The following is a 27,573-nucleotide window of genomic DNA, read 5'->3' as shown; positions in this document are numbered from 1 at the left end:
TTCCTTTTCTGTGAACTGTCTATAAGTTTTATCAATTTTATTTGAAGTTGTTGATCTTTTTCTTATTAGAAGAATCAGAGGGAATCTTGATGTATTGGGGAAACTAGTCTTTTGTCTGAAATAGACATTACACGTTTTTCCCTTCCTCATTTGGTTAAAAATTTATTATTATTATTTATTATTGCTGTTACTGCTGTTTTTTTAAGAATTATGAATGTTGATGGAAGAGATTCACCAGAGAGGGGATCTCTGATATGGAGGTCCCTGAGGAAGCATTGAGGTGAGTTCCAGAATGGACCAGGGGTTGTCCTTAGGCAGGAAGGGAGATACCTCACCGTCATGACAGGGAGAAGGGAGGGAAGAGGGAGCTGTGTGCCAGGAATTGGATGGCTACACGTTGAAAGAGTGAAGGAGATCGTGAGTTCGTCTATGGAAGGGGCTGCGTTCACAAGATAGGAAAAATCAGAGGGGTGAGAGAGTTCACTGAGGCAGCAAGAGAGTGACTGGACTGCTGAAGCCTGGAACCTGAGTTAGATGAAGGGAGTGAATGGATGGTGTTCTGACGTTGTTTGCTTAAATTTTGTATTTGTTTGTGTGGCGTTTGTTAGTCACAGGGCCTAACAACCAGCCCAAGTTGTTCCCATCTCCCCTGCAACTTAAAACCCATGCTCTCAGTCACTTCCTTATCGAACTCTGATGCACCCTGCCAATCTTTCCCTGCCCTTGGTCGCCCAGGCCTAGGTACCAAAAGACTTGGGACAGCTTCTATGCCCCAGTGCCCACGGGGGTTATTTAAACTAGCCATTCCTAACCTGCTCAACCTGCCCTGCTGTGCTTTTCCCATTGAAACCCAAAAAGGATCTGACCGAGGCCTCCCGCTCACTGACCAAAGCCTGGTGATTCCCCTGCAGCCATACACTGGGTTTGGTGTGCCCCCTCCTCTTGGGAAATGCAGGTAATACATTCTTTCAGCAGCATTGCCTCTCTCTGTTATCACTCAGTTGCCTCCATCAATTAAAATCCTGCAGGTACAATTGAGACCACAGAGGACCCTCAAACAGGAATAGAATGTAAGGGTCAGTAAACTGCAGGCCCAGTGAGGCTCCAGAGCCATCAGAGCATGAGTGGTTAAATAAGCAAGCTCTCTGGGAAGACTTCCTGGAGGAGGTGGGCTGGGGAGATGGGTTCTGAAGAATGGAGGTGAGGAGATGCCTTGTAATGGGACTGGGGGTGGCAGTGCAGGGGAGTGTGTGGGTGTGTTTGGGGGTCTGGGAGGACAGCAATCAGAACTGAAGGAGGCTGGAGGAAAATCTACAATGAGGAGGTTAATCTGATGGTGTATAGAGGAGGCAGGGGCGATAGGGTCCAAGAGGTAGGGTGGAGCCTGCAGATGCTTTTTGAAAACAGAATTTTTCTTTCCAAGAATGATTTGATTTTGTGGTAACTCCTTCTGGGGGCTCACGGTGGGGCTTGAAGATGCCTATGATGAAGGACCTAGATGTGCATTCCAACCTTGCATTAGGTCCAACTTGACTCTCACTATACAGTAAACCCCCTACCCCGCTACTTTTTGGTTATCACATTAACAAAACCCCATTTCTGGCTGAGCTCAACCGTCTGGCTTTGCCCTTCAACCCTGGCAAAAGTCATCCTCTTCTCTCTCTTCTGCTTGTTATAGCAGCAGGGGAACTTCCCTCCTATCTGAAGTGAGCCTCAGCCCTCTTGGCGCCTTCTTCCTCCCCATGAAACCCCCCTTCCCCTGTCCAGTCCCCCACTCCCCCAGGATCAGCTGCGACTGCTTCTGACTTTCCAGGGGCATTTGACTTGAGAAAAAACAAAAAACAAAAAACTGGAAGACTGAAAAGTCTTTAAAGCACGAAGACTCAAGCAATCCTGGTTGGATGATGGGGGCTGGCATTGCTGTACTGAAGCCTGAGGCCCTGTTCCACACTGCCTCAAATCACAGAGACTCTTTTTTGGGGGTGGAGATTTGCCTGTTCTAATAACGGTGGCCTAGGTCACAGTCCTATGTGCTATAAATCAGTAAAGCCATGGGAAGTTCATGAACGCATGCACTTATTTGGCGATTGCTCATGCTACCTTGGGATTTCTCTTGTATTGTTGCTTACACAGTTATTTACCTTTTTAAGAGTGGAATTTGTGGGGAAATCATCTCATATTCAGCAAGTGCTTGCCTAGTTCTCATGAATCCTGAACTTGGCCAGGTGGCACGGATCTTAAACCTTCGTTGTACGTGTTTTATGTCCCCGGTAAAGACCCTGTCACGACTCCCTGATATGCCCTATAGTCCCCATTGCCAATGCAGAGAAAAGGGAATTCAGCCAGGCATGGTGTCTCACTCCTATAATCCAAACACTTTCAGGGGCCAAGGAGGGAGGATCCTTTGAGCCGAAGCATTTGAGACCAGCCTGGGCAACATAGTGAGACCCCCATTTTTACAAAATTTTAAAAATCAGCTAGGTATGGTGGTGTGTGCCTGTAGTTCCAGCTACTCAAGCGGGCTGAGGTGGAAGGATCACTTGGGCCCAGGGAGCAAAAGCTGCAGTGAGCTGTGATTGCACCACTGCACTCCAGCCTGGGCAACAGAGTGAGACTGTCTCAAAAACAGCAACAACCACCACCAAACAAATAAATAATAAAGGGAACCTAGATGGGCTGTGGTTGGCAGAGAAGATTTCTTGAAAAAAGGAAGAGCTTGAGCAGACAGTACGTCTAGAAAAGGTAGGAAAGGGGAAGGAAGATAAAAGGAAGTCCACCAAGGAGGCCCCATTTCTGGCACTCTACAGAGCCAGGTATCCCCGAGGGGAGGTTGAGTGTCAGCCCTTCAGGGTGGCCAGTGGATGGCGACTGGTCACCCTGGGGTGGGGAGAGAGGGGGTGACAGGGGAGCCGCCTAAGAAGGAAAGGGACAGGAGGCAATGGAGTTCCTGCCAACAGTGAGGGTGGGGGTCTGTGAATGTGGCCCCCTCTCCGCCAGCTGGGGAGTCCTGGAGGGCTGCAAGCTGGATGGACCGGGTGGGGCGTGGGTGGACTCAGGGACCTTGCCTTTCTGTGAGGGACTGAAGTTCCTCCACAGCCGCCTCCCCAGGCGCCCCATGGCAGGGAACAACCGCTCTCCCAGATCAGGGCTCACTAAACCTCCTGCCTGGAATCCTGGCTTGCTGAAAGGCAGTGACAGGGAGCAGGGATGCCCAGAGGAGGGCTTCCATTTCTGAAATAGGGGATGTCAATAGTTCATTTCTTGGATGCTTTTGGTACACATCCTCTCTAGAACCTGACTAATCATTTTTTACAAATTGTAAGTGGGAAAAAAAAAAAAAGGAAATTGTGTGCAGGAGGATGAAAACTTTGGCTTAAGCACAGGCTTCACCAAGCAGGAAGGGAAAGTGACTGGCCCAGTCGCCCTTCTCCCTCCTCTCCCTCCTACTCTGGTTTTGTTTAATCTTCACCTTTGTCCTAGAGGCAGTTCCAGACACCCGGTTGCTGGAACGTTACTTCTGGGTGTAGCTTAACAAGACCATGGCCTCTGGACTTACCCTGTGATCAGCTCGCTGTGTGGTCCTGCGCAGCCACCCAACATCTCTGGGCCCTGGATTCCTACCTGGCCTCTCTTCTGGATGCCTTTTTGCCTGTAGGTATCTGGACTATTCCCTCCCACGGATGATAAAGTTTTTGCTTCACACCTTCAGGATTACCTTAAGGTCCTGAAAAGAACAGAAGAGGAGTCTGAGGAGGTGAATTCCAGCCATGCTCTTGCAGGCTGGCCGGGCAGTATGCTGGGGAGGAGAGGGAGCGCCGTGTCTGGCTGGGCCTCCACCAGGCCTGGTGTGCTGGGAACACCCCACATTGTCCCAAGGCCTCAGATTTGACTTTCAAAGGGAAAACAGCTCTCCTGATAAGGTGGGTCTTGTTCTATGAAAGATGGCTTTGTTCCAGTGTCCTGCAGGTATGTGAAGAACAGAGGCTGCACCAGGTCCCTAGGGGGTTAGATGACTCCTGCGGGGGGGGGGAGCCGAAGGGTTTCAGGTGCCCGGGCTGTGCCAGGTTGTGCCTTCAGTATCGCCGTCTGGGCGCCTGCTGGTGCCAGGCACTCTATTAAACGTGATCTTAGGGACCACTCTGGAGGAGCAGAGCAGGAGTGGTCATCTCCATTTTCTCAGCCTAGGATGAGGAAACCGAAGGGTGTGCAGCTTGTGCAGAATCCCTTGGGCTTCCCAGGGGACAGCTCAAGTCAGACTTGAACCACGTCTTAGGACTCCTTGCCCAGAGCTCCTTTCCCCACAGACTGTTTACGATGGGCCTTCACATGACTGGGACTGCATTCTCTGCCCTTTCGCTCCACCCCTTCTGCTCTCATGTGTCCCCTACAGCATCAATGGTTGCCAATTATTGAGGAAATGAATGCACTTTGTTCAGGGAGGAAGATCTGGGTCTTTGTGTGAATAAGAAAAGAAAAGTTTGCTCTAATAATTCCAGCGAATCCCCACAACACCTCCCCTCTCCCCAAAGCATCAGAATGGCTTCAGGTTTTCCAGCATCCTTGAAGACCCAAGGAAATGGGTCTCGAATGGTGAAATCTCCAGTCTCAGGGCATAGGGGCTGGCCCCTGACTCACACTGCAGAGGTGACCGCTTTTCTACCTTCTTACCCAGCCTTACCTTCTTACCACAGCCAGCCCTGTGTGACATTCCTGTGCCAGGAAATACAAGGACCTATCTCCAAGTGTGTTTCACCTTGACCGGCACTTTCCACCTCACATACCCAGGGACGCGTGTTTGGGAGAGCTGTCTAAACTACGGAAGTGATTTCTTTGCTTCTCACTTTTCATGTAGAGGCCCTGCTTTTTCTCCCTGTGCAAACTGAATCATTTCCCATGACAAGCAATGGCAGTTGGAGCTCTGGGGGGAGGGACTACCTGGGTTTAGGGACAGTTGTAGTAAGAGTCCTCCCCTCCCGCCCCTCCGCTGTCATGCACTTGCCAGTTCCATGCCGCTTCCTTTCCCTTGGGCTCTGGGAGGAACTTGGGTCAGGAGCTTAAGGCCAGCCTGGAACCTCAGAGGTGGTCCTGGGCTGTGAAGTCTCGGGCAAGGCGGAGGGCTTACTATTTACACCTTCTGAGCTCGGGCTGCACGCTATTGGGGGCTGATTTAGATGAACTGTTATTCTCATTATTTATAGGTTTTTGTTGTTGTTGTTGTTTCATTTTTTTGAGACAGAGTCTCCCTCTGCTGCCAGGCTGGAGTGTAATGGTATGACCTTGGCTTACTGCAACCTCCGCCTCCTGGGTTCAAGTGATTCTCAAGCCTCAGTCTCCAGAATAGCTGGAATTACAGGTGTGCTCCACCACGTCCGGCTAGTTTTTGTATGGGGTTTCGCCATGTTGGCCGGGCTGATCTGGAACTCCTGACCACAGGTGATCCGCCTGCCTCAGCCTCCCCAGGTTCTGGGATTACAGGCGTGAGCCACTGTGCCCGGCCATAAGGTTTTAAATAATGCATTTTGCCTCAACCCTTTGAAAAAAAGCCTGTGCTGAATAACGCTAGAATAATCACTGTGTGTCACGTTTCAGCCACTGGGGCTCTTAATCCACCACTGCGTTCAAATATTGTGAAATGTGTTACTTATGACATTGGGTTAGCAGGACAAATAATGTCCTAGCAAGAAGGAAGGAGAATACATTTTCCATTCTATCTCGTAGCCTGGGACAGGCCAGAGAAGGCATGTCCCTGGTCATAAGTTAGAATGACAGTTGCTCTTTTTGAGAGTCCCAGTTGTGCCTCAAGGACTTACACATGGGGCTTACGCTTACTGATGCTTGAAACACCCCACAGAGGTAGTTGCTTTGGGGATTACAAAAGTGTCCATCTTAAAAAAAAAAAAAAAAAAAGTGTCCACCTAAAGAGATGCTGTGAAAATTAAGTGGGGTGTAAAATGCCCATAAGGGATTTATTTATTTATTTATTTTGAGATGGAGTCTTGCTCTGTCGCCCAGGCTGGAGTGCAGTGGTGGGATTTTGGCTCACTGCAATGCCCGCCTCCTGGGTTCAAGCAATTCTCCTGCCTCAGTCTCCCGAGTAGCTGGGATTATAGGCGCATGCCACCCGGCCCGGGTAATTTTTGTATTTTTGGTAAAGACGGGGTTTCACCATGTTGGCCAGGCTGGTCTGGAACTCTTGACCTCAGGTGATCCACCCACCTTAGCCCCCACAGTGCTGGGATGACAGGCATGAGCCACTGCGCCCAGCCCATAAGGGGTTTAGAATAGATTGAGTGCTCAGTAGTGGTGTTTCAAATCAAACACCATCATCTCCATTTCACAAGGGAGGAAAGTCAGACCCAGAGGGGCTTCGGGACTCAAAGCCAAGGTGAGCTGACTCTGGAGCCCAAATGCCACACACACCAGGGGGAGTGGCTGTACATTATGCAGGCGGGGGCATCTGCCCAGGCTCCCCCACCCCATCTAAACTCCCCATTGGCTGTGGGGCCACTTGCAAGTCACGCCCTTTCCCATCTAGGTCCTGAGTCCTTCTCTGACCTCTAGTGCCCTGCAGTCTCTGCTGAGGGTCTGGGCCCATGCCGGTCCACCCCCCTACCCAGGTCCATGCAGGCTTCTTCCCTCTGCCAGTTCACATCTCCCTGGCTTCTTGGCTGCCCTGACCATTTTCCCCTCACCTATGAGGTATGCTCTTTGGGTAATGATTACGTGAAATGGCTCACCTACAGCTTTATAGGTTAACAATGCCCCCCACTCCCAGCAGGTAAAGCTCAGTTAATGATTGCTGGAAAAGCTTCCCACAAATGCAAATCATCTAGGGAGGTGCAGCGGCTCCCTGGATGGTCCCTCACTGGCCTGGCATTGAAATGTATCCATGGTGCTATGTCTTGGCCTTCTCCACGTGCCCACCCTCCTTTCCCCTTCTCCCCATGCTGTGCTCCCGCCTCTTGCCTCTCTGAGCTCAGCACCAGCAGGCCTCCCTCCTTGCCGTCTGCCAGCCTGCCTCCCTGCCTTGTGCCTCTGCTGTCCCTGGGGACATCGTTCCCTCTTCTGCCAAAGCAAGTCCTCAGCCTCTTTGGTATCCACCTAAAGCACCGCCTCCACCAGGAGCCTGCCCTGACTGCACCAGCATCCTTGCTCAGGGTTTCTTCTCTGAACTTCTCCGAGCTACCAGGCAGATCTTTTCTGAGTGCTGTCCCATACGTCAGGCAATGTTTAGTTGCGAGGACTCAGCAGTGAGCAAGGCAGGAGCCCAAGGAGGGGCACTGGTGTGCTCTGGGAGTACCCAGTCAGCCTGAGCCACAGCAGGGGCTCAGAGAAGAGGGGTGCGCTGGAGGCTGATGAAGTGGGGCTCAGGCTGAGACAGAGGGTGTGGTGGAATTGTCTAGGCAGGCGAGGAATGCATCTTGAAGCAGAGGGGTCAGCTTGTTCGAAGCACAAGGCAGGATTTGGTGTCAGATAATGACTCAACTGCAACCATGTCGTGTTTGAGACACCTTTTTAACACCCAGGTGAAGGCAGGTGATCCCTCAGAGATGTCTGTCTCCCTCTCTCCTGTGACCTGCTCATGGTCCACTGGGTATGTCTGTCTCCTCAGAAAGATGGGGTTCTCTTTGAGGGCAGCCAACATTTCTGACACTCTGCCCAGCTCGGGCCCCAGCACTGAGCACGCACTCACTGCCGAGATGTGGGACTGAATTTAAACTCACCTCCATCATCCATTCTGCCTCCTTCTTCTTGGGGCACCTGCTTTTCACCTTGTCCTGCTAGTACAGTAGTCCCCCTTATCTGCAAGGGGGATGGTTCAAGACCCCAGTGGATGCCTGAAACCAGAGATAGTACTAAACCTGGTATGTACTATGTTTTTATATATATATACCTATGGGGTGTGTGTGTGTGTGTGTGTGTGTGTGTGTGTATGTATATATATATATACCTATGGTAAAGAGTAAGTTATAAATTAGTAAAGATTAACAACCATAATAATAAAATGGAACAATTATTATAATATATTATAATAAAAGTTATATGATGCCAGGTATGGTGGCTCACGCCTGTAATCCCAGCACTTTGGGAGGCTGAGGTGGGTGGATCACCACCTGAGGTCAGGAGTTTGAGACCAGCCTGGCCAACATGGCGAAACCCTGTCTCTACTAAAAATACAAAAATTAGCTAGGCGTGGTGGGGGGCGCCTGTAATCCCAACTACCTGGGAGGCTGAGGCATGATAAACGCTTGAACCTGGGAGGCCGAGGTTGCAGTGAGCCAAGATCGCGCCACTGCACTCCAGCCTGGGCAACAGAGCGAGACTCTTTTCCAAAAAAAAAAAAAAAAATTATATGAATCCAGTTTCTCTCTCTCACTCTCGCAAAATATCCTATTGCACTGTACACACCTATTTTTGGACCACCGTTGACTGCAGGTGACTGAAACCCCAAAAATTGAAGCCATGGATAAGGGGGCATTGCCCGTACATTGCCCGATGTACGGGATAGCACTCAGGACCTCTATGGGTCCCCAGCTCCGTGTACTTCTGCTTGCTTTTGGTTGTGTCTCGTCTCCCAAATGGATTCTAGGCCACGTGACACGAATGAGCATGGCTCAGGGCGGTCATTCCCTCCCCGGGCTGAGCGTGGGACTCACCACTGGAGCTTGATAACAGGGTGATCCCCAAGCAGCAACCCCAAGGGACCCTGATTCAGAAGGTTTGAGATAGGCCTACCTTGGTGGCTCTGGGTGCTGACAAGCCCCTAGGTTATTTGGATACACAGCTGGGCTTGGGACTTGCTGCCAGAGAGGTTTCCAGGCTCCTGTCTCTACCCTAGCTTTAACCAGTCCTCGCCTCTTCCCAGGATTAGAACCTTAGACTCGATCTGGACGTTTTTGGAGTGGGGAGCTCAGTGCCCATGGAGCAACCATCCTCATGCAGGTGGGAGCAGTGCCTTGCCTCTGTGGATTGAGCTGAAGCCTGTCTCCTAGAAGCTCTTGTCTGGGGGTCTTGGTTCTGCTCTCAGGGGCTGCATGGCCTCCTCCACGTTCCCAGTCTGCTGCCCCTGGACATGTGAAGGCACTCACCCTCGCCCCAAGTCTTCTCTGGGTCTCCGTCCTTTCCTTCCTCTGCGGTCTGGTCTGGCTTCCACAGGCTGGCAGCTTTATCTCAGACTTCAAGTTTCCAATCAGATTAGAAGCTTGAGAGCAGGGTGGAGATAGGATCTCCCCTTCCCTAGCAGCCAGAGACTTCTCTGCTGGGGTGAGGGGAACTCAACAGTCAGGGCCTGGAGTCACACCTTCCATCAGCCTGGCAGGGTCTTCGCCCTTTCCCAGCCTTGGGGGAGGACCCCACCTGCTGCACTCACACTGGAGGCCAACTAGCTGGGTAGCATAGAGCCAGAGCCCAGGCTGGCGTTCGGCACCCTGGTGCTAGCTCTACAGGGCTCAGCAGCAGACTGGCTCCAGGTGGGCTCTGCTCCTCTTACCTGGGACTAGCTTTGTAGTCACTGACGTGGGTTCCACTTCCCCTCTCTTGACCCTTGGTGAGCTGGATTTAAATGAGCTGGGGTTGGGCCTGGGCATTAGTATTTTTTAACTTTCTGGGTGATTCTGATGTCCATCCAGAGAGGTGCCTAGCATCCCCTTCCAGCTCTGACAATGCATGGAAATAGTTATTACATGCTGGGGTACGAGCACCAGGGCTGATAATATGCGTATCATATAATGCTGAAATCAGTATTTTTATTTGACAAAAAGGTATTTAAAAAATGTAAAACAGGAAACCCAAATATTTAATAATTTTAAATATAAAAATGCTTTAGAATACCAATAAAGGTTGACTTAGAAAAATACACATTCTCATTCTGGTCTATGTAGGCAGATAACATAAACAAAAATGAAATATTCAAAACATTAAAACCTATCCACCTCAAAAACTCAAAATTCAGTCATGGAAAGTTCAAGAAGGGATACTATTTGATACCTTTAAAGCAGAAATTCAAAATCAAAGGATGTTGGCAATATCATTATGTCACAAGTATGTTTTTTTCCCTGTAAAATTTTCTAGAAGAAGCTTTTCCTGGCTCTACCCTAGTTGGGGAATAGTGAGAAGATATATTTGTGTGATATCTTCGAATATTTTCCGCTGACAAGGTCTTTTGGCTTTTTTTCAGAGACTGCCGTCTTTTATTTATAAGGAGCCACAATTTTTGTTTCTAAAGCATTTCCGATTTGCCTTTAAGTTCTTTGGTTTTATCTTGTTCAGATGGAGACTCTGATGCACACTTCCTGTATCAGTTTCAAAGCTGTCATGTTGATATCCCACATGTTAGGAAAGTCTGTGAATAGAGTGATAATTATTCTTGCAACAGAGTTTTGCTTTGTCTATAGGCATGCAATGCCTGAGAAGGACTCAAAAGCCATATTTCACATTTCAGGGTTTTTTCTGACATTGTTATTCTCTCCTTTTCAAAGCATATACAAAGATTGAGAGATTAGTATGATTAGTTTCCATGCCTGGCTCCAGCAATTACCAACTCATGGCCAACGTTTTTCATCTATACTCTTACCCAGTCCTCTGGATCCCTACCAGATTCTGTTACAGCCAGTCTGAGACATCATATCATTTTATCTGCAATTACTTCAGTATACATCTCCAAAGGAAAATGGCCCAATAAAACACATAACCACAGTGTTATTACTGTACCTTAAGAATTGAGAATTCCTCATTATCATAAAAAAGTAAATGTTCACATTTTCCCAGTTGTCTCCTACATTTTGTTTTACAATTAGTTTGTTTGAGATTTCTGACGTTTAAACTTTTGAAATAAATATCTTTGGACCGAACAGATATACAATTTTGGCACCGAAGTGCAGTTTTCGTGAACACAGCATGGCAACCACTGGGTAGAAGATGCCAGACAACCGGGCCAGATCCTGCCTCTAGGGCTCAGAGTGCAGTGGACAGCAGAAGTCATTCAGTGGCTCAGCAAACATTCATTCACTGAACAGGAACACTGAACAGTGTTCCTGGGCTGGGCACCACGGGCACAGCAATGAACAAGACAAGCTCAGTCTGTCTTGACCCGATGGAAACCAGGACACTGGCATCTAATTGAAGTTTGCAAATGAAATGATAGATACCCTTGTACTGGAACCCAGAAGAGAGTGGAAGCTAATTTTGCCCTAGAAAACATTATAGAGCAAGTGACATTTGCGTTTAGCCGTAAGAAAAGGAAGAATTTTGTCAAGAAGACAGGATTACATGCCTGTAATCCCAGCACTTTTGGAGGTCAAGGTGGGAGAGTCACTTGAGCCCAGGAGTTCAAGACCAGCCTGGGAAACATAGCAAGACCCCATTTCTACAAAAATAAAATAAAATAAAGTAAAAGAAAAAATAAAACTAGCCAGGGCCAGGTGTGGTGGCTCATGTCTGTAATCCCAGCGCTTTGGGAGGCCGAGACAGGCAGATCACCTGAGATCAGGAGTTCGAGACCAGCCTGACCAACCATGACTAACATGGTGAAACCCCATCTCTACTAAAAATACAAAAATCAGCTGGGCACGGTGGTGGGCACCTGTAACCCCAGTTACTCAGGAGGCTAAGGAGAATTGCTTGAACCCAGGAGGCAGAGGTTGCAGTGAGCCGAGATCGCACCACTGCACTCCAGCCTAGGTGACAGAGTGAGACTCCGTCTCAATAAAACAAAAAATAAAAAACAACAAAAACCTAGCCAGGCATTGTGGCATGTGCCTGCGGTCCAAGCTACTCAGGAGAGAGGCTAGGGTGAGAGGATCATCTCAGCCTAGGAGGTGGAGGCTGTAGTGAGCTGTGTTTGCACCACTGCACTCCAGGCCAGGTGACAGAGTGAGACCTGGAAGAAGAAGAAGGAGAAGGAGAAGGAGAAGGAGAAGGAAGAAGGAGGGGAAGGGGAAGAGAAAGGGGAAGGGGAAGGGGAAGGGGAAGAATTTCATCAAGAAGAGATGGAGGAAGAGATGTCTCATCCAGTGCAAGTAGCAAGCACAAAGAGCACATGGGGGTGGGAAGTTCCTGGTGCACTAAGGACTGAAATGAGAGGTGGGCGGGTATATGGCAAGGCCGGTGGGAGGTGGGACTCAGGGACTGTGGAGGGCTTGAGGATATGCTAAGGAGTGGGGTTTCCAGGGCCTACTGCTGGGGACTGCACTATTTTCTTGTTTGAACATAAAGTGTGGACCATGGGGCAGGAGAACAGAACCCTGCAGGAACAATGAGAAGGATTTGGATTTCCAAGCCCTTCCCGGAGCCCTCTGTCCATTAGGCTAAGAGTCTACCTGGATCTCCATGAGTCTCCAGGGATAACACAGAGGCTGGCACACAGTGAGTGCTCAATATAGGCCTACTAACAGATGGCCTCTGCCATTGCTCCCAGTGAGAGTGCTCCCACCGGCCTCCACCTTCACACAGGGTGGTGAGGGAGGGACCCTCGTCTTTATGCCTTTGGCTCAGGGAAATGGGGTGGCTTTTCCAAATGCATGAGCTATTAGGCTTTCGGACTTGGTCCCCAGCTTCCCTGAATGGCCAGTCGTGCTTCTGGGCCAGCAGGCAGGATGGGAGCACATAGAGTAAGGCTCACCTGTGACCTTCTCAGGTGGGTGTACAAGCAAATGCCAGCATTTGCAAACCATGGGCTGGCTGACACAATTAATCCCTTTAAGACTGGCCAAGAGTTAGAGGAGTCATTCATTTATTTTCTTCTAATAGCAATGGCTTAAAAGAAAGAAAGAGAAAGAAAAAGAAAAAAGAATTCACATGCTCATTGTCAGCAAATGAGTTCCTGTTGTTACAGAAACGGAGAAAGAGTAAAGCAAATCCCTAGATTTTCTGATCTACCACTACCATCTAGAGAGAGCCACAGTGAACAGCCTTCGAAATCTTCTGTTCATAAATACGAAGCAGTTAAATGTAACAGCATTTTATATAGACAGTATTACGGGATTTAGGCTGTTCTATAACCTGCTTTTTTTCCTTTAACAACTTGTCATGACACCGTTTCCTGTCAGTTACCACAGATCTGTGCCATTTTTAATAGCCCCACGGTACAGTTTTGCATGGATGTGCTGTAAGTTACCCAGCCAGTTCTCTGTTGCCAGAAATGTGGATTGTTTTCCGTTTTTCTCTGCAATGTGCTAGGGAATATCATTCAGCTTTTTCAGATGTGTAATAATCGCCTAGCAGTAAATATTTAGAATAGCTGGGATAGCTAGGGCTGAAAAAAAAAAAAGAAGAAGAAGGAAGAAAAAAGGCTCAGTACACTCAGAGTCCTAAGCCAAGCTGGGAGGTCACCATGGCAACCCCCTGCCATCCTCACACAGGGATCGCCCCTTTGCCATGGCTCCAGCCAGAGAGGTGGGTCAGAGCTGGAGGAGAAAGTCTGTTTTCAGCAGTTTTATAAACCAAGGGCAGAAGGCACAGGAGAGAGCATTAATGCAGACCTGAGACAGCTTACAATGCAATGGTGATAATAGCCCTTTATTGAGTCCTTGTCATCTGGTAGATACCATGGTTTTTCATCCTCACCGGAGCCGTTGAAACTTTTATGATGCTCATTTAAGTGATTAGAAACTCAGAGACTAAGGAATCTGTCCAAGGGCACACAGTAAATGATGGAGCCAGGGTTTGAAATTGGTCTGCATTCACTCCTCAGCATTCTCCTGGCCACCACAATTGGGGTGGCCAGCCTCTGTCTCATCACCATCCCTGAGGCTCAGGTCCTCTTTTCCCAGTCCCCCTAGAGCATTCATTCCCACCTCATTCATATGCAGCTCACACCAATTCTTCATCTGGCCTCTGTTTTCTGGGCTCCACTCTGGCCTCCTGCTACTCCATACCCTGTATACTTCCGCGCTGAACTACAGACAGGACCTCGAATGGCACACCTTCTTCCTACCTCCATGGCCCTCTCCTGCTGTACCCTCAACTCTACCCCATAACTGTGGCATTCCTGTTGACTCTTCAAGACTGATCCCAAGCTTTCTTTCCTTTTTTTTTTTTTTTTTTTTTCCCCTGAGGTAGAGTCTTGCTCTGTCGCCCAGGCTGGAGTACAGTGGGGCGATCTTGGCTCATTGCAATCTCTGCCTCCCAGGCTCAAGTGATTCTCCTGCTTCAGCCTCCCAAGTAGCTGGGACTACAGGTGCCCACCACCATGCCCGGCTAATTTTTGTATTTTTAGTAGAGATGGGGTTTCGCCATGTTGGCCAGGCTGGCCTCAAACTCCTGACCTCAGGTGATCCACCCGCCTCAGCCTCCCAAAGTGCTGGGATTACAGGCGTGAGCCACCGCACCCGGCCCCGAGTTTCATTACTTCAAGAAGTCTCCCCTGACTCCCTAACATAACGCTCTCCTCTGTGTTCCCCTAGAGGCATAACCACTTTTTTTTTTTTTTTTTTTTTTTTTTTGAGACGGAGTCTCACGCTGTTGTCCAGGCTGGAGTGCAGTGGCGTGATCTCGGCTCACTGCAAGCTCCGCCTCCCGGGTTCCCGCCATTCTCCTGCCTCAGCCTCCTGAGTAGCTGGGACTACAGGCGCCCGCCACCGCGCCCGGCTAATTTTTTGTATTTTTAGTAGAGACGGGGTTTCACTGTGGTCTCGATCTCCTGACCTTGTGATCCGCCCGCCTCGGCCTCCCAAAGTGCTGGGATTACAGGCTTGAGCCACCGCGCCCGGCCTATAACCACTATTTTTTAAGCACTGTCTATCTCCAGGCAGCTGCATTGCCCTTATAAGTCAGGCGGCCACAGCATGCTGGAATGTTTGTTTCTCTGGAAGAGGGAATGAGCAGCCACCTGGCAATGCAGCCAGATGCATAGTGAGTCTGCAGTAGCCACTGCTTTACTATTAGATATGCCGTGTGGCAATTGTTAGTGCAGATCTACACTAGAATGTGAGCTCTTATGGGTTAGAACTGTTGTGTCTGTTTCTTCATCCCCATATCTTTCCTACTATAGCTTTGGATATAGTAGGTATTCAGGAAATATGTGCTGAAAGAATGAATGAATGAATGAATGAATGAATGAATGAATGATCAAGCATATTCCTGCCCGCTCTCCATTTCCGCTACCAGCCCCAGGGCAGGTACGAACTCGGACTCCATTAACCCAGGCAGCCTACCAAGTTCCCTGCCTGTCACCTGGCTGGTTCCTGACCACTCCCCAAACACCTGACCCCTCCTGTCTCCTTAAGCCTTGTCTACCTCTCCTCCCACCACAGTTTCTACTCACAGCCATCTGCCCGGGAAACTAAGGTTCTGGGTGAACCCTTATCATCGCCTCTACCACATCATCCCATGGACCTACTCTTTCTTATCCCTTCGGCTCCCCTATCTGTATTCCTCTCCTTGGTGGGACCTCAAGTATTCCCTGGGCTTTGAAAGTCACTTTTCTCTCCCTCTGAAATTTATCTGCAGCCTCAACTTCTCCTCCAAGATGCAGTCACGTATTTTTTTAACTGCAAATACGTGCAAATCAAATTCAACTTGTCTGAAAACTGTCCTGGTTTTCCTCACTTTCTTCATCATTTCCCATTTGATATCATCATTTTCCAGCACCTGGGGAAATGGTGCTCCAGAGACCCCAGCCAAATTTGTCTGTCTGCTTCTCTGTGATCAGACACCTGACTTTTATCACCAGGGCCCCAAACTCCCCAAAGCTCCCAGCCAAGCCTGGCAGGAGTAGTGAGGCCTCAGCAAACCTAAGGATGACTACCCATGTGAAGGAGCTGTGTCTCCTGGGCTGCAGCCTGTTCTTTCCATGTGCAAATTCAGTCCAGGGCTGTAGATCTTCAGATTTATCAAAAGGAACTGGGAGCGAGGTTTTTATGTTGACAGCTCTTGGTCTTTTAATATTGGCTTCTTTTTTTTTTTTTTTGAGAGGCAGTCTCACTCTGTTGCACAGTCTGGAGTGCAATGGCATAATCTTGGCTCACTGCAACCTCCGCCTCCCAGGTTCAAGCAATTCTCCCTGCCTCAGCCTCCTGAATAGCTGGCATTACAGGTGCCTGCCACCACATCCGGCTAATTTTTGTATTTTTAGTAGAGACAGGGTTTTCCTTGTTGACCAGGCTGGTCTCAAATTCCTGACCTCAGGTGATCTGCCTGCCTCGGCCTCCCAAAGTGCTGGGATTACAGGCATGAGCTACCGCACCTGGCCTTTTGTTTTCTTAATAGACTTTATGTTTTAGAGCAGATGTAGGTTTATAGAAGAACTGTGCATAAAGTAGTTTCCATTCCCTCCCTCCCCACTCCCCTGTTATTAACATCTTGCATTAGTGTAGTATGTTTGTTAAAACTGATGAACAAACATGGATGCATTGTTATTAACTATTGTCCCTCCTTTACATTAGGGCTTACGCTTTATGTTGTGCATTCTATGGACTTTAACAAATGCTTAATGTCATGTTTCCACCATTGCAGTATCACGCTGGGTTTTTTTTTTTTAGACAAGGTGTCGCTCTGTTGCCTGGGCTTGAGTGCAGTGGCAGTAACATGGCTCACTCGACCATGTTATTCGACCTCAGGCTCAAGTGATTCTCCTGCCTCAGCCTCCCTAGTAGCTGGGGCTACAGGCATGCACCACCACACTTGGCTAATTTCTTTATTATTATTATTATTATTATTGTTGTTGTTGTTGCAGAGATGGGGTCTCACTATGTTGCCCAGGCTGGTCTTGAACTCCTGGACTCAAGTGATCTTCCCGCCTCAGCCTCCTAAAGTGCTTACGGGTGTGAGCCACTGTGCCCAACCCATGCGGATTATTTTTTAAACACTTTAGGCGTCAGAAGTCTCTGCTTTCTACACTCTTTCATCCTAGTGTGCCCCTCCTTCTCATCGTATCTACCCCACAGTATTCAGCTCTTTCCCCCTCTCTCCACTCCTTAGAGTTTCCTGTCCTTACACACAGTCAGCTTTTCATTTGTGTCATCTTTCTACCAAACTCCAAGCTCCTGGAGGCACTTGGAGGTTTCATTTAGAAGTCTCAGTCTCCCCAGTGCCTAGGGTGCTTTTGAGATTCACTAACATTCACCTGCAGGCATATGGAGCAAATGCCTGCAGATGCGTTGGCTCTGAGGCTTCCAGGAAGATGCTTTAGGGCCCGTTGACAACAGAGAAAGTGGGAGCATGTGGCAAGGGATGAAGACTTGGGCACATCTCCAGTGGCAGTGGCTGCAGGGAGGAGAGAGGAGGTGTTCCAGCAAGAATAGTTTTAGAGAGAGGAGAGGTGAGGACAAACGGCTTTGAGTGGGAGGACGCTTGAATCCTTGGGAGCTGCCCCGTAGAATGCCCAAGTTGGGATCACAGCCTCCCAGGGCTCCCCCTCTCCTGGGAGAAACACTGAGGTCAGAGAGGGGAGGGGAGTTTATCCAAAGCCCCAGAGCAAGTTTGCGGCAAGCAAGCTCAGAACCCAGAGCTCTCTCTGCCTCTTGCAGCCTTCCTGGATGGAGACAGTCCTCCATCACCCCCACCTTCTTGATGAATGGCCTGTAAGAAGGGGGTGCCCAGTGTGGGGCCAAGGTTTTCTCCCCAAGCAGAGCAGAGAGAAAGCCCAGGATATGGCTGGCAAGCCGTGTGGGGCAGGAGAGGGAGGAGGTGAAAGGGATGGGGTGGGGCCGCGTACTCCACCTTCCCCTTCCCCTGCCTCTCCCCAGCAGCAGTCTCCTTCGGGGAAAGAGTTTGAGAAGGAAAACAAAGGCAAAACCCCTCCTCCTTAGTGGGGCTGTCCTCCCAGTCTCCCCAGGCAGCCTGGGTTCTCTCCCACCCACAACTCACCCAGCGCTGCCCTAAGTAGCCAGAAGAGGAAACATACATTCCGGTCGGCTAAAGGGACCCCAAGGGGTGAGTGGCTGTTCCCGTGACATGCCCCCCACAGTCACACCTCTGTGCCTTTGCTCAAGCTCTCCCTTCTGCCAGCGTGCCCTCTCCCTTCCTGAGCTGACAGATTCTTCATGCTCTCCTATGCTCCATTCACACGCCATCTCCTCTGTAAAGTGACCCTAAGCCTGCTTCCCCCACACGTGAAGGTTTCCTTGCCCGGATGCCTCCATAGCACTTTTGTCTCCACCATCCACACAGCGTCTAGCACATGGGCTCACAAGTTTGTGTGTCTCCCCTGTTCTGCAGGGAGCTCCCCCAAGGCCCAGGCTGTGTTTATTCCTCTGTGTCCCCAGCTGTCAGCAGAGCACCTGCCACAGAGCTGATGCACCACATGGAGGAGTGGATGAGTGGACGGACAGATGGATGAATAGCCAGTCTCTGAGTAGAACAGTCAACATGTTCCATTGAGTCTCTTATTTTTTTTTAGACGGAGTCTCGCTCTGTTGCCCAGGCTGGAGTACAGTGGTATGCTCTCTGGCTCACTGCAACCTTCACCTTCTGGAGTCAAGTGATTCTCCTGCCACAGCCTCCCAAATAGTTGGGATTACAGGCTCCTGCCACCACACCCAGCTAATTTTTTTGTATTTTTAGTAGAGACAGGATATCACCATGTTGGCCAGGCTGGTCTCAAATTCCTGACCTCTGGTGATCCGCCAGCCTCAGCCTCCTAAAGTGCTGGGATTACAGGTGTGAGTTACCTCACCTGGCCTAATTTTTGTATTTTTAGTAGAGACAGGGTTTCACCATGTGGGCCAGGCTCGAACTCCTGGCCTCAGGTGATCTGCACCTTGGCCTCCCAAAATGCTGGGATTACAGGTGTGAGCCACTGTGCCCAGCCAAGCCTCTTCTTCTATAATGAAAATAGATCTAGGTCCTGTCTTTCAGGAATCTAAATTGTGGCTACCAAAACAATAACACTTAAAATAATCAGAGAATGATATAAATCAAGCTAATAATAATAATGATCTTTGATTGAACTGTTTGCTGCCAGCCACGCTCTATGCAAAGAACCTTATGTACATTATTTCATTTCATCTTTATGCAGTTTATAAGCTAAGGACAGAGAGGCTGAGAAAGCTAAGAGCAAGGCTGAGAAAGTTAAGCAACATGTTCAAGGCACCAGTCAGTGAGTAGAGAAGCCAGGTCTGAAACCCAGACCAGTGTGACCCTGAAGTCTGGTCTCAGCCACTTCCCTACAGCTAGAGGGTTCAGGGAGGAGGAGAGCAGCAGAAGAGGAGTCTCTGGAGCCTGTGTCCCTCCTGGAGGAGGCCGACTGTGGGCTGGGCCTGAAAGGCTGCCAGGGAACTGGCCAGCTAGAGGGTATGGGAGGCTTGGGGGTAGGCCTACAGCCTGGCCAGCCTGGAAAGACTCCCAGGGAGTTGCACGGGATGGGAGTGGGGGTGGCCCTTATCCCAGCCTCACCTGAGTGGCCCACAGTGACATGGATGGCAACCCTTCCTTAGGGCCCTGCCAGGTTCCTGTTGCCTCTCCCTCTGTCACCCCTCCCTCTGGGTCTGCAGAGGAGAACCAGGCCCATTGCTTCCGGTGTGGCCTGGTTGCCTTGGGTGCGGACTTTACCCAAGTTGGAGGGCAAGGCCAGTGCAGCCTGTAGAGCCACTTCTCCCTGGATCACACCTGCTGAGGGAATGCCTCTCCCAGCCACCAGACCAGTTTCCAGTTTCCAGGGTGGGGTAGCCAGGCAGAAACAGGTTTCTGTGAAGTGACACTCCCTTCATTCACCGACTGGTAGCATGACTCTGTCCCACCACTTGGAGCCATGCCAACAAATCCTGCCCTGGATTGGGGATTCCGTCTGGACGCCAGGTTACCCTGGGAATGTGGCTTTGCCCTTGTTCACCAGGCACTGCAGGGGCTGATGGTTCTGAACCTTTCCTGGCTCACAGATGTCACTGAAACTTTGTTGAAAGCCAGGGCCCCTGTCCCCAGTGACAGACACACACACACACACACACATTTACACTCACCCACACATAATTTAACCAATAATTTGATAAATTCCCTGAGGCCCATCCATGGATTTTCATGGACCTCAAGTTAAAAACCCCCATCCTTGAAGATAGAGAGTAGATTGGTGGTTACCAGAGGCTGGGAAGGAGGTGGGGGATGAAGGGCAGAAAAAAAATATAAATATATTTCCAATCACTGAACTAGATGGTAAATTATATATGTATATTATACCTAAATTTCTTTTTTCTTTTTTTGGAGAGAGAGCCTTGCTCTGTCACCTCACTCTGTCTGATTGTCACTAGTGCAGTAGTGTAATCTCGGCTCACTGCAACTTCTGCCTCCCAGGTTCAAGCAATTCTTGTGCCTCAGCCTCCCAAGTGGCTGGGACTGCAGGTGTACACCACCACACCTGGCTAATTTTTTGTATTTTAGTAGAGACAGGGTTTCTTCATCTTGTCCAGGCTGGTCTTGAACTCCTGAGCAGGCAATCTGCCTGCCTCGGCCTCCCAAGGTGCTAGGATTACAGAAATGAGCCACTGCGAACAGCCTCAATTTTTGTTTTTTAAATCATCCTAAAAGTTTTTGCAGCTGATGGCTCACTCTCCTGAATGTGTTCTTTGTAGTAATAGTAGCCACAATAGTAGCCGTAGTGGTAAATACCACTGGCATTGATTCAGTGTTTTGTAGTTCATAAAGTTTGTTCACATCTATTATTATTTCATTTTAGCTCCCCCATAGCCCTGGCCAGGTAAGTATTAGTATGTTTATTTCACAGATGACAAAAATGAAAGTCATTTGGAACAAGCCCAGCCAATTCATACCTAGGAGACGGTAGAGAGGAGACCTGACCTTGGTGACCCCAAATCCCAACTCTATGTGCCTCTCCCCATCTTCATAGAACATTCTCCAAGTTTAGGCAGTCCAGGATACTTGTTACCATACACCAGGGAACGTTAGTGAAACCACCTTTGCAAAATTATGACTGAGACAGTGAAAGAGATCTAACTTAACTAACTCCGTCTTGCTTCTAACACCAAACTGTCTTTGTTCATTCCTGGGCATAGCCTGAACTTACTTTGGGAGTGTATAGTTTAAACAAAAATGGTAACAGCCCTTTCCCAAAGCAGACCTCCTTCTTGCCTGGGGACTAGATTAACATTAGCCACAGGATTAGAAATTATGGTTTAGGAGTCATGCAGTTGGAGGCCACAAGATTCTGACCCTCCCTAGACTGCTCCTAAGATCAGCACTCGGGATATTTTGCGGACCCTGCATTCGATGGATCAGCTGGCACCACCCAGATCAATGAACTGGCCCCTCTGATCTTGTGGCCCCCACCCAGAAACTGACTCAGTGCAAGAAGCCAGCTCCGACTCCCTATGACTTCATCCCTGACCAGCACTCCTGGCTCATTGGTTACCCAGCCCCCCACCACCAACCAAGTTATCCTTAAAAATTCTGTTCCAGGAATGCTCAGGAAGACTCATTTGAGTATAATGAAACTCCGGTCTCCCACACAGCAGGCTCTTTCTCTATTGCAATTCCCCTGTCTAGGCAGGGGAATCGGCTCTGTCTAGGCAGAGGGCAATGTGAACCCCTTAGTCACTTACAAAGTTGGTGGCTCATCTGGGATTGCCCTTGTGGCTACCTGCCCATGGTTCAGTGGCCCCACTCCAGTGATGGATCGAGAAGCCAGCCCAAGCAGCTGCCTAGTTCTCTTGGACTGGGGCTGACTCTGGTACTCTCTGTACTGGTGGGGTGCTGCTGACCCAGTGTGCATGGATCTAATTGCAATGGAGAAATAGTCCTGGGGCAATGTCCCTTAACTGTAGCCCTATCACAGGGTGTCTATATAGCCCCATGATGGGGTATCTGTCTGTAGCCCCATTGTGGGGTGTCTGGATTGGTGAGTATCCTAGATGCTGTCAACACCTCCTTTCTTCTCGCCACTGGTTCTGTAACCCTATGGTGTGGTGTCTGTAGCTCCACCATGGGGTGTCTTGTGTCTGTAGCCCCATTGCAGCATGTCTGTTTAGCTCCTGTGGGGTCTCAGTTGCCTCTTTCTAGCTAGTAGGAAGAGTCTTGGTTTGAGAGACTTATCCTCAATCAGGAAGATTTTAAGGAGGTTTCTCAGATGGATAATAGGAGGATAGTTTGGAAGGGATACTCTTGGAGTTCTTGGTTAGGGATCTGATTTGGAAGGCCTTCGGTCCGTCTCGTCTTTATGTGTGTTTGTATATGTGGAAGGGATCTCAGGATCCCTTGCTAATGGAAGTCCAGCAGGTCTAACTCAGAGAACGCTCCTTATTTGTCTGGTTACATTTGGTGAGCCCTAAAGAAAGCTCAATAGGCCTGTCTCTTGGGGTGACTATCTGGTCTTTGCCTTGCCCAGAGGTCTTATTGTGAATTACCATTTGGAGGTCACCCCTCCCCACCTGGAGTGAATCAGAAATAGGGAGCAATGGGAAAAAGATTGAGCTTTCCCGGGCTGATACTGGGTGCTGAATGAGGTGACTGATGTCTGTTTTGTTATGTGGATTTTGCTGGGATGGAAAATCTTAATTTGGTTCCACATGCAGCCCATTGGGCAGCATCTTGCAAATTAAGAATCTTGCCTATGGTTCCATAAAACAGCAAAGTGGCTTTTTTTTTCTCTTGTAAAGTGGCTTGAACCCCACAGCTATAGCACAAGCGAGCAGGGTCATCAGAAGCCACTCCGTTCTTCTGGAAGCTGCAGAGAAAGGCAACCCAGAAACCTGATATGCCAGTAAAAAGGGTAAGAAATTCTTACCGGCCAAGTTTCTGGTCTCTCTTTCTCTTTCTCTGTCTGGGTAAAACAGTAAACTATTGGTCTCTTCTGCAAGGGTTTGATGAATAGAAAAAAGGATTTGTGAGATTAGTCTTAGGCGGTAGCCAATCTGCTGTACTTTGTGCAAAGAATTTGTCTTTCTGTGTTCTGTAGTGGAGAGAGGGGTATCACAGGATAGAATGTGGGTTTAAGACCCCTATAAGCTCACTTTTCAAGCCAGCTTGGCAGGCTGGTCAGTTACAAACCTTGCTACGGGTCCCTGAAACCAACACTGGATGAAATTTCTCTGTCTTGCTTTGTGCCCTTAAGAGCTTAACTTTGTGACCATGTGGGAATACTTTCTCTTGGTTTCTGCCGTCCAGAGGACAGGAATTTTGGGGTTCATGTCATAGTCCTAAAAAATGTTTCTTGAGCAGTTAAAAGCCTGTGCAAGCTTGAAATTGGTTTTTCTAATCTCCTTCTGGGGAGAGCGATAGAAACTGCTCAATGCTGTAACTCAGTAGTTGAGGCTTTGCCTTTTGACAATGGCGGCCTGGGTTTTAGTCTTGGCTTCTGGTATGATTCCTTTCTGGGTTTTATTTATGAAACTTTGCCATTTATCGAGGTTCCCCCCCGCCGCCCCACCCCAGCCAACCCATGGATAGCTTCTGATTCCCTGTCTTGAATTTTCCTTTCTCTAAACTACCCTGGGGGAGATTCTAAATCTTGTTCAAAAACAAAAAAACAAAAAAGAAACTGCTTACCATCTCCTTGAGACATGTATGTGTCTATGGTTAAGTTATAACCTTAGCTAAAACTTATTAATTTAGTGTGGGAAGTTAACTGTGGTAGAATTTAAAAGCCAAAAATATTGGTCGCTCAGTGTGGCTAAAGTTGGGTAATAAAAATTTTTAAAGGATTTTTTTTTTTTTGAGATGGAGTCTCACTCTGTCGCCCAGGCTGGAATGCAGTGGCCTGATCTCGGTTCACTGCAAGCTCCGTCTCCCAGGTTCACGCCATTCTCCTGCCTCAGCCTCCAGAGTAGCTGGGACTACAGGCGCCCGCCACCACTCCTGGCTAATTTTTTGTATTTTTAGTAGAGACGGGGTTTCACCGTGTTAGTCAGGATGGTCTCAATCTCCTGACCTTGTGATCCGCCCGCCTTGGCCTCCCAAAGTGCTGGGATTATAGGCGTGAGCCACCGCGCCTGGCCCTTAAAAGGATATTTTTAAAAAAATGCTTAATTAAAAGTGGATAAACAAGCAATAGGTATATTTAAAAGGCCTTTATGTTTTTCTCTTTTTGGATCTTGTTTTTTTCCTGGAAATAGGTTTTTTCTTCTTAGTCAACTGAATTACTTTTTTCCATTTTTTTGTCTTGCCACTCCTAATGCACACATGAGAGGCCCTAAGATAACTTCTGGTAGCCTGAGACTCCTTGGGAAAAACAGAGGAGGCGCCACAGACCCCGTTTTGGAAAAAGCTCTGTTTTTCTCATGGAACCCCAGGAATTAAAAGCGGATAGATCCCTCTCAAAATCAAAGGCTCTGTTCTGTTTTGCATTGTGTTATCTGACAGTTTTGAGTTTTGGGGGTATCAGAAATTACTTCTCATTATGAGAGAGTTTTGGTGTGTAGTAACTAGGTAGGAAATACACTTTAGGGGATGGCTAACAGTAGTTATGGAGGGATACTTGATTCTGCACACTTGGATCAGAGACGCTTGCTCTTGACCACCTGGAAGATAAGGAGACATCCCTGCCCCCGACTGGGAGATGAGACTCCCCTGAGAGATGGGCCGATTACAAAATGGGCTGATTGGCTTTGGCTGCCTTGAATGGAATGCAGGGTAGAAGCACTGCGCGCTCTTCTCCCACAGTATTTCCCTCCTCTTGGGGATCCAGGATCCAGTATAAAATGGCACCATTAATTCTGGGGATCTGTCTTTGCCTTCAGCTGCTTACTTGCTGCTTATTTGGCCCTAGAAACGCATGCTTTCCCGGCCCTGTTCCTCCAAGGGCTCCACCCTGAAGCCAGTCATCCAATTAAGAAACTGGCAAATAAGGCCAAGCACGGTGGCTCACGCCTGTAATCCCAGCACTTTGGGAGGCTGAGGCGGGCGAATCACAAGGTCAGGAGATCGAGACCATCCTGGCTAATATGGTGAAACCCTGTCTCTACTAAAAACACAAAAAACTAGCCAGGATCGGTGGCGGGTGCCTGTAGTCCCAGCTACTCTGGAGGCTGAGGCAGGAGAATGACGTGAACCCGGGAGGTGGAGCTTGCAGTGAGCCGAGATCACACCACTGCACTGCAGCCTGGGTGAGAGAACAGGACTCTGTCTCCAAAAAAAAAGAAAAAAAAAAAAAAAGAAAGAAACTGGCAAGCGAAAAATCTTATAAATGCTGAATCTTCTGTCTGTCTGTATTCATATGTGGTGTGTGTGTGTGTGACGTTTGTATAAAAGAGCTCTGATTAAATGGCTTAGATATATAAGCATTTAAATCAAACATTTTATTAGAGAAATAGAAACTATAATACCTTTTTGTTCACATGACTCTAGTAGTCTTTTGGAAATAAAGACAGTTGTTTTTGTTTTTGTTTTTTCTTTGAGACGGAGTCTCGCTCTCTCACCAGGCTGGAGGGCAGTGGCACAGTCTCGGCTCACTGCAACCTCTGCCTCCCAGGTTCAAGTGATTCTCCTGCCTCAGCCTCCCAAGTTGCTGGGACTACAGGCGCCCACCACCATGCCTGGCTAATTTTTTTGTGTTTTCAGTACAGATGGGGTTTCACCGTGTCAGCCAGGATGGTCTTGATCTCCTGACCTCATGATCCACCCACCTCGGACTTCCAAAGTACTGGCATTACAGGTGTGAGCCACCGTGCCCGATCCCGGAAATAAAGACAGTTTTAAAGATTATTGGTAAAATAAAAAGTCTTGAAAATGTAGACATTTGGTCTAAATTAAGGTTAGATATCAGATTTGCTAAATGCTTTATGGTCAAACTGTTTCTTTGACTTTTGAAAATTATTCAGTTTCCCGTGCTCGCTTCGGCAGCACATATACTAAAATTGGAAAATTATTCAGTTTCCCTACTTTGGAGCATTAGATGATAGATAAGGCCTGGGGACATATGGAGAACCAGGCCCGCCAGCTATGCTAAGAGTCAGACCTTATCTTCATTTCTGGCTGATGTCCTAGACTCCACCCCAGTACATAATTAAAATCAGTTACTTATCAGATTTTTCACTAAAAATAAAAGTTGCTAAGATTTAACATTGTAACATGTAGTTGAGACCACTGGAGAAACAGTTTTATATACTAGGTGTGTGGGGAATGTGTTTTTGGTAAAAGATGATAAGAAGGCATGGAAATATGGCTTTTGTGAAAGGGAATGTAGTTTTGTCCACTTCAGAAGGTTTTAAAGATTGTCTTAACCTAAAAGAGTAACGGAACAAAACTGAAGGTTTAAGCAAAGGGAAAAGTGTTTGTAAAGGTTTGATCTTGTAAAAAAATTCTGTGGGTATAAACAAGTTGGCTAAGATTTAAAAGAAATTGGCTGGGTGTGGTGGCACTTTGGGAGGCCGAGGACGGGGGATCCCTTGAGGTCAGGAATTCAAGACCAGCCTGGCCAACATAGTGAAACCCCATCTCTACTGAAAAAAAAAACAAAAATTAGCTGGGCGTGGTGGGAGGCGCCTGTAATCCCAGCTACTCGGGAGGTTGAGGCAGGAGAATCGCTTGAACCCGGGAGGTGGAGGTTGCAGTGAGCCGAGATTGCACCACTGTACTCAAGTCTGGGCAACAGAGTGAGACCATGTTGCAAAAATAAATAAATAAATAAATAAAATAAAAAAGATTTGAAATAGATTTTAGCTTTCTTTTTTGAAACGGAGTTTTGCTCTTGTTGCCCAGGCTGGAGTGCAATGGTGCAATCTTGGCTCACTGCAACCTCTGCCTCCTGGGTTCAAGTGATTCTCCTGCCTCAGCCACCCGAGTAGCCTGGATTACAGGCATGTACCACCACACCCAGCTAATTTTGTATTTTTAGTAGAGGTGGGGTTTCTCCATGTTGGTCAGGCTGGTCTCGAACTCCTCACCTCAGGTGATCCACCTGCCTTGGCCTCCCAAAGTGCTGGGATTACAGGTGTGAGCCACCATATCCAGCCTTTTTTTTTTTTTGAGATGGAGTCTCACTCTGTCGCCCAAGCTGGAGTGCAGTGGCGCGATCTGGGCTCACTGAAAGCTCCGCCTCCTGGGTTCACACCATTCTCCTGCCTCAGCCTCCCAAGTAGCTGGGATTACAGCTTTAAAAACTGTGCTATTGGAAAAAAGGAAACTTCTAGGACTCTCATGGAGAGCTTGTGTGTTAAACATTGCTAATCCTTTTGTTTTCAGAGTCAAGGCTACTTATTTCTTTAGAGTTATTTGCAACTTTTAACAAGTGAGTAAAATATACTCCTGTGGAAAATTTTGGAGCATATTTGTTTCTCTCTACCTGATTGCTCTAGAATTTGGAAACCATTTGTGTGTATTCTTAATTTATGGCAGTATAGTTAATTGCATAAGTGCAATAAGAATCTGTTTTCTTTTGTAACAGGACACCATTGGAGAAACTGGTCGTTTTACCAAGGATTTGACTGGAATGGCATGCTTCCTTTAAAGAATTAAAGTTGACTTATAGAGCCAATTAAAGCCGTTTGGGGAATCTGGCCTCATACCTTGTCCACAGAGTTCCTGTACAAGGTTCCTGAGCTGTGGTAAGTACAAAATGTCACTTTCTAACAGGCCCAGGAACCCCAAGTTATCTTGGGACCTCAGGAGGAGAGGACTTTGCTCAACTCATAGGTATTTGAGGGTAAAAACCCATGGCTGGGCTCAGCTTTTAAAAAATTTTATCTGAGATTC

General features: G+C 48.2%; 1 protein-coding gene and 1 non-coding gene across 4 annotated transcripts in view; one reads left to right on the top strand and one right to left on the bottom strand.

Annotated features, from left to right (window-relative positions):
- The window catches only part of LOC105487821 (progestin and adipoQ receptor family member 5), a 102,520-nt gene that overhangs the window by 10,873 nt on the left and 64,074 nt on the right, over positions 1-27,573 (top strand). For 2 of the 3 annotated variants that reach the window (XM_071101133.1, XM_071101134.1), the window contains exon 2: positions 27,266-27,425. The gene's annotated coding sequence lies outside the window, so the exon portion shown is untranslated. Of the gene's footprint in view, positions 1-3,512; positions 3,652-27,265; positions 27,426-27,573 lie in introns of those variants that run through there. The other variant, XM_071101135.1, reaches the window with a different exon arrangement.
- LOC112428685 (small nucleolar RNA SNORA77) lies at positions 14,733-14,860 on the bottom strand. Its single transcript, XR_003020740.2, has one exon. It is a non-coding gene; the product is annotated as a small nucleolar RNA SNORA77 (small nucleolar RNA).

The sequence above is a fragment of the Macaca nemestrina genome, chromosome 7 (genome assembly GCF_043159975.1).
Source record: "Macaca nemestrina isolate mMacNem1 chromosome 7, mMacNem.hap1, whole genome shotgun sequence".
NCBI classification, from domain to species: Eukaryota; Metazoa; Chordata; class Mammalia; order Primates; family Cercopithecidae; genus Macaca; species Macaca nemestrina.
The sequence above is the reverse complement of the archived record's forward strand: the minus strand, read 5'-3'. Positions and strand labels throughout refer to the sequence as shown.